General features: G+C 36.6%; 1 long non-coding RNA gene across 1 annotated transcript; it reads left to right on the top strand.

Annotated features, from left to right (window-relative positions):
* Positions 1-213: 213 nt before the first annotated feature.
* On the top strand, positions 214-2,953 carry LOC135154958 (uncharacterized). The gene is made up of 3 exons (XR_010294340.1): positions 214-445; positions 1,880-2,212; positions 2,612-2,953. It is a non-coding gene; the product is annotated as an uncharacterized LOC135154958 (long non-coding RNA).
* The last annotated feature ends 4,049 nt before the right edge of the window (positions 2,954-7,002 follow it).

Here is a 7,002-nt window from a genome sequence, read left to right as displayed (position 1 = left end):
CTAAAATAGATGCCCGTCTTGTAAGGTACTATGAATTAGCAATACGTCTATCATTACCAATAATTGACAATATTGCTACATAATCTATTTGCAGGCTCCACTTCTACCATGTCTTCAGCCACGATTTCTTTCCAACCAAGACAGACCCTACCCGTCAAAGGAGAAGAATTTACGATGAGGTGTACCTATTCGCCTCCTCTAAATGATCGTACAGTACATTGGACACACGAGGGCATACGGGTTGCTTATGAATCGTGCACTTCTGCGAGTAGCTGTACATCTAATATTCTCAATCTTACAAAATACAAGTTAATGGGAGATGACCGCAGCACATCGCTTACAATAATCAATTTAACCTCTAGTGACAATGGGATATTTACATGCAATGTATTTTACCCAGATGGCAAACATTCAGCGAATGAAATACTGGAAGTACTAAATCCAGGTAAGAAAAAAGAGGAAAAGGCATATTGGCGACATTCAATTCAATCTGACTTAGATTGTGTAAACAGAAAAAGAAAGAACATAAAGGTCAACGTCAATGCAAGATCCTACAATAAAATTTCATTTATTGTCAAAGGTTAGACACTCAATAAGTTTGTAATCGTGTGATGGAAAACGCAAGATCGTTCCGTTTATTTTCGTTTATTGGTAAATCACCTACCAGTCTGAAACATAGGAAAAAAATCTATGACACTGCTCATCAACCAAAAGTCATAAGATGAAATAAAAATGTGATTTCTACCAACATCTCCGAATGTTCCTTTTTTCTTTACTAATTAAGACAATATCAAAATCAAAGTCCCGCATACTTTCAAGATCCTTCTGACGAGAAATTTCATCAGCGTGGGCGATTTTAATGTATTTCTATGCGGACACTGTATTGCAACAGTCAATTCACCTTCCCCATCTTACCACTGTCATTTCATACAATGGTCCTGTTTTCTCTCTGCTGGCTAAAGACGTTCTCAGATTAGCCATACCTTTGTGAAGTAACAAGTCACAACTGTTTTGAAATAGAAATGAACTTCACTCTGTCTAATCAAATTATTCCTGTCTCCGGGAAATAAATATTATGTATGGTAAACAAAATATGAAAATGAAAGAAATCAAATATTCCAGTGTTTTCACAATGCCACTGACATTCTTGAATGGTGCACATGTTGAGATGAAGGCCAGTCAAGAGGGTACCCGTTAGGGCGGATCCAGGATTTTCCAAAGGGGGGGGGGGGCACATTCTCCCGACGAAAAATTTGACGAATAAAAAAAAAGAAAAAAAAAAAAAAAGGTTTTCAACCTAAAATAATGACATTTCGTCCACAAAGTTTTTTGACAAGCAAGTCAAAAAAATGTTTTTACTTTCATAGGGGTACACATTTTTAACGACATTTTTGCATTACAAGTTTTGATTTTGCCTCTCAGGGGGGGGGGGGCACGGTCAGGCTCTGCCCCCCCCCCCCCTGGATCCGCCAGTGGTACCCTTCTACCTTTACTTCTTCCCATGCCTTGTACCACTTGCATAAATCCATGACGTCATGCAATTCCAGTGTGGGGGTTGAACAATAGATCATCTCCCTGAACAATAAGGTCACCGCGTTGATTTAAGCCAGTGCCTTGTACAATAGCAGTGCAGTTTCGTACATCGAGTAGTACTTCACAATCTACTGAAGATACCTATTGGGATCTATGCGTTGAACTGTTAGATCTTCGTTGTCTAACAAATAAGTTATTTATACTTTGTACGATAGTGTAATATGCACAAAAGAACGTCATAAAGATTGCAAAAAAAAAACAATCAGTTATAATCATCGAATAGCAAAGTGAGAAGAATGGTTGGAAATGGGTTTTTATGCAAAATATACCTTCTTTTTGTCTTCAGTTCCACCATCACAGATATTTATGTCTGATACCCAATCAGGCCGACAATACTTGAACAACGCCAATATAAGTGTAATTGCTGGGGATTCGTATAGCATCACATGTGGAGCAAATAGAGCAAGGCCTCCTGCAGAATTACACTGGCAAATACTAGAGGACGTAACTGTTGATCATCAGGATCAATCTGATGTCATCCACTATGGATCTTACATCTCCCAGAAAACTTTGGCAATCACATCCACCAGAGACGATCACGGGAAGATTCTTAGCTGCACCGCATCACACCCAGAACTACAAAATAATATCAGATTCTCAGTTTTTGTGAATGTTCATGGTATGTATTACCTATACATGAATATGTTTTGTTCTTCCTAGATTTAAGTTCTTGCGTACTTTTGTAATACTTTGTTAATCCAAAATAGCTTAAAGATTACAGAAATACAGTATGCTGACGCCTTATATTGATATAAGTTCCATTTCTATTTACATCATGCATATCTTCATGTGGTGAACCAGTTATTTCTAAGCATCATTTAGCAGTTCCATTTTATTAAATACATTTCCCTTTTTCATTGATAATATATTTACGTCACCTGCTGTTTACTTACCCAGAGTATCATGAGGTTACTAAACTACTTTCCACAAAAGGGCCTGTCTGCAAAACACATAATACTTTCTCCCTTGTATCCGCCTCTTTATCTTACTCTTCTTTTCTATCTTGCCATATTTACAGTTCTGCCGGCTAGTGTGCTTCTCTTTCCGACCGGAGGTAACCAGTCACAATCAACAGTCCTATTTGTTCAAGAAGATTCACCGACTTCAATCACGTGTAAAAGTATTGGATCATTCCCAGCTACTGAACTATCATTCTGGTTAGTTGGTGAGTCTGACAGGACTCGGATCCATGCAAATGTCTCAAGCAATAGGAGTGTTGTAGACGACACTTTGTTTGACACTGAAAGTACCATAACCATACGGCCAGATGCCATTAACCATGGAATGCACATCGCATGTTCCTCGTATATGGAAGGCGCCTTCTTTGTTAAAATAGTAGCAGTCAGACTAATTGTTTACGGTGAGTTATCCCATAATGATTTCAAAAACAAGTTAGAATATTGGTAACGGTAAAACTAGTAAAAGAGTAAGATCATTCAATGGAAATTCATCCAGTATAATTTTCCGAAAAGAAAATGCAAGGTAGTTACCACAACCAAGTACCATATCCATAAGGCCAGATGCCACTAACACTGGAATATGGAAGGCAGAATCTTTGTTAAAATCCTGGCAGTTTGACTTATGGTATAGGGTGATGTGTTATCCCATAATGATTTTAGAAACAAGTAAACATATAAAGATAATGTAGAACTGATTATATAGTGTGATTGATGAAAATTCGTATAGTGTACATTTGCCAAACCTGTAAAAAAATTGCAAGATTAGTCCTTTACTTTTTTATGAAACGAATTAACTATTGTTGTTGTTCTTGATGATTTTATTAAGTTCGTTGGTTCAATTCCCTAATATATTGTCCGGACTATGAAAAAAAAATTAATTAGCTGGAATTTAACTTTGACCAATGGCCTTATGTTTCTATGAAGGACTACAAGACGAAGTCGTAATGACTGTCCCAGGTGATATGCTAGAAGGCAGAGAGACTAACGTAACCTGTAAAGCTCGTAACGGATACCCGGCTCCGCTACTACATTGGTACATCGGATCAAGAAATGTCACGATTAGCTCATCTCTTAAGATCTCAGTCAAAAGCGCTGATCGATATGATGTTGTAAGCACTCTGATCTTCACACCAAATAAGTTAAATTATGGGAAATGTATTTTCTGTCAGAAAGTTCAACCTATGTTATCCACTGTGCGGTCCGTGAATAACTTATGCGAGCTTAAGAGGCCATTGGCAGTAATGACATATTATTATATAGCAGATTATTCATGAATTACAGAAATGAATGAATGAAAAACCATCTACAACGAAATTAAAATGGAATACAACAGTTCAAATCAGCTATGCCTCATCGCCATTCATAAGGCATGGTTTATCATGACTGTAAAGGATTTTTTTCCGGGGAGGGGGGCAAGACGTATAATTTTTTTTTTCGGAAAAAAACTCGAAAGAGGGGAGGAGGCAACCTGTCTTGGGAAGGTTTTGACATTTTTGAAGTGAAAATTAAGGATTTCGTGCACAGCTTTGGTGAAGTTTGTGAAAAATATTATTAAGAAAATGCAGGTTAACTTTATAAATGTCATGAGGGGAGGGCAACTGGTTCCACGTATTCGTACGGTTGAAGAGGTGCTTAGGGAAAATTCGAAAAGTCCAAAGTGTTCGTTTTTTACCGATTATTAATTTACTGTTTCGTACTTTTTAACATTAACGTTAATAACGACGTGAAGAGATACCTTTAGGCTTTGCCCTCTAAGTCAGAAAATCTGACAGAAAAATGTCTGACACGCAAAGATAACATTTATTCAAACGGTTTATCATTTTATTATTTTACATGAGTAGACAAAATTAAACAAAATCTTGAACTTTGAACGTATCATTATTTCAATTACTTGATTTTAAGGCTGTTTCATCCAATTTCTCAACAATGTTGATCAAAGCAATTTCTTTCTTTTCGCACAGAAACTGATCGTGCTGATTAAATCTTTAAATTTCTTTTCAATCAAACATGAAATGTTATCCTATTTAGTGAGTATCCCTCCCAATTAATAGGAAGTATAATACTTCTATGAATAATTCACCATCTATGCGGTGAACCTTATGCACCTTACTAGAAATTCTATGTAAAACATACATACCAAGAGTCTGTACACGGGGTCAGCATATCAGTGTTCATAATGTAATTGTAGACTCTTTAGTTCAACAGTGGTCTATGTATATGTCTATGTGACCAAATATTTCTCAGTTTGTTACTCATATTGCTGGATTGATAATAAAAAAAAACAAAAAAAAAAACAAGAATATTAAAAGCCTGTTTATCATTTTTGGTATGATGTCGTGCATTAGCAGGGTTATAATTGACTCAGGCACTATCATGCGAATGCAGGAGAATGTGAGAATGTGTTCATTGAAATAACGAAATGTTGTTAGTACTGTTTTCAAAATATAAATAGGAAACAATAAAGTGAACACTCTTGCTAACAATCTAAATGATGATCTTGCTACAGTTTCTAAATTGCAAGCGAAGAATAGACCGGCGTTGAATATAGAAAATGCGAGTTTGGAGTAGGCATCAGATTGTTAACAAAGATAGAAGTACCAATTTTACTGGTCCTTATATAATCAAAAGAGTAACTCAAATGGAATACTAAGGAATTGGGATCATATTCCTAGGTACTGGAGCAAGCAAAGATAAAAAGCTTAAACAAGACGTCACTAAAATAGTACCTACTCAAAAGAATCCGACTACATTCATAAATACACCACAGCGCTGATACGTTATAAGAATTAGATACAAATCAATTTTTTTTTACTGGAATGCAATTTGGGGAATCCGAGGAAAAACACTTAGTGATAATATTAAGATGAAAATTGAAAATGGATCCTTTGCTTGTATTTTAGATGTGGACTGGATGTATATATCAATTTGAACTTATATATAATGAATTAGAAGTTAAATGAATAAACGTCGTTTTGATATGTAGCAATGATGAACTTTGGACTTTGGAAGCGGATTCCAATGAATATTTTGGCAAATAACCTTGGGTCACAAACGTAAAAAAATAATTTCACACAAGTTTTATAGGAGTGTTGCTTTTGTAGATAGGGTTGTCGGGGAAAATGGGTGATCACGTCGCATCGTTGAAATAGACATGTATTTCACGTCACAATCTCATAGCTCCCTCCCTCAGAGGATATTAGGAAAGCACGTAAACGGAGTTGTCAGAGATGCGCCAGCTGCAGATCAACATTGCATGTAAAGCAAACTCATCAGCCTCTAAGATGGCGATGCGACATGACGTGAATGCAAAAAGTCTTAAGTTCAAAGACAAGTGGTGTAATACTAGTAATTCATTTCGAAGTTTGGTTGATTAGCAGTACTGAGAAGCCTGAGAAGTCCAAACGTCTCAGATTGGTTGTAGCTCTATTAGATTTGCGTGTATTTTTTATGCCGATTTGCTACAGTGGCATGTTCAGAGTTAACGGTGTTGATTAGGATCAATATGAATTTTAAACGCAATAAATACTTTAGGAACGAACAGGTTCTCTGAAGTATCTCGGATCGATTGCGTATTAGAGACCATCCCTAATAGTATTTGTCGTGACAGTTATTTGCACGCCATCCTCAAAGCTCAACTTCAAATATGATGAAAATATGAAAAAGAGCACACTCTGTCGCCAGATCATGGAAATTCAGATTTATACTTATATACTTTATTTATACTTATAATATAAATATCATCGTACTTTCATTTTCGACCGTTGGCAACTTAAGACATGCTTTCGTAATGTGCTTAACGGCATGGACGATTGAAAGTAATCGAACAAATCTCATCGTCATCATTATTCCTTCAATGTGTTTTGGACACATCGAGGATGTCTTCGGAATTTTATTTCTGTAAGGTCGATTTATCGTTCGCTCGCTCGCGTCGCTCTTCCCTGACCATCAAAAAATATGTGCCCTGTACGGCCATGTTCATCATCTACTGCCGCTCATATGTTTAAACTTATTTTGTCCTACCCTTCGAATGTGAACTGCCCAGTAACATTCACTGACACTACGAATATTACAAATATAAAATAATGTCGAGGTTGCTTTAAGTTCTCTATTTATGTCGAGAACACGATTGACGTTGATCATTAAACGTCTAACCATCTCCTATCCAATATTGAAATTCAAACATGAATACCTATCTGATCCCTTAAAGTTTAAACTGCTAATGATAAAGATCAGGGGCCGCGGAACGGTTTTGGAAGTTAGGGGGGTTGGGGCTAACCATGCAAGGAATCATAATCAGATGGTAATTTTTACGTTTTTGTACACGGGTTTGGAAAAAGTGCGGGGGTTGAAGTCCACACAGCCCCTCCCCCGTTTCCTCGGCTCCTGATGATGATGTTATTTCTAGTGTGTGCTTCATTTCAGATTGTAATGTTGAAAAATTAGTTTATCA

The sequence above is a fragment of the Lytechinus pictus genome, chromosome 8 (assembly GCF_037042905.1).
Source record: "Lytechinus pictus isolate F3 Inbred chromosome 8, Lp3.0, whole genome shotgun sequence".
NCBI classification, from domain to species: domain Eukaryota; kingdom Metazoa; phylum Echinodermata; class Echinoidea; order Temnopleuroida; family Toxopneustidae; genus Lytechinus; species Lytechinus pictus.
Note: the sequence above shows the minus strand (reverse complement) of the source record. Positions and strands in the feature narration are given on the sequence as shown.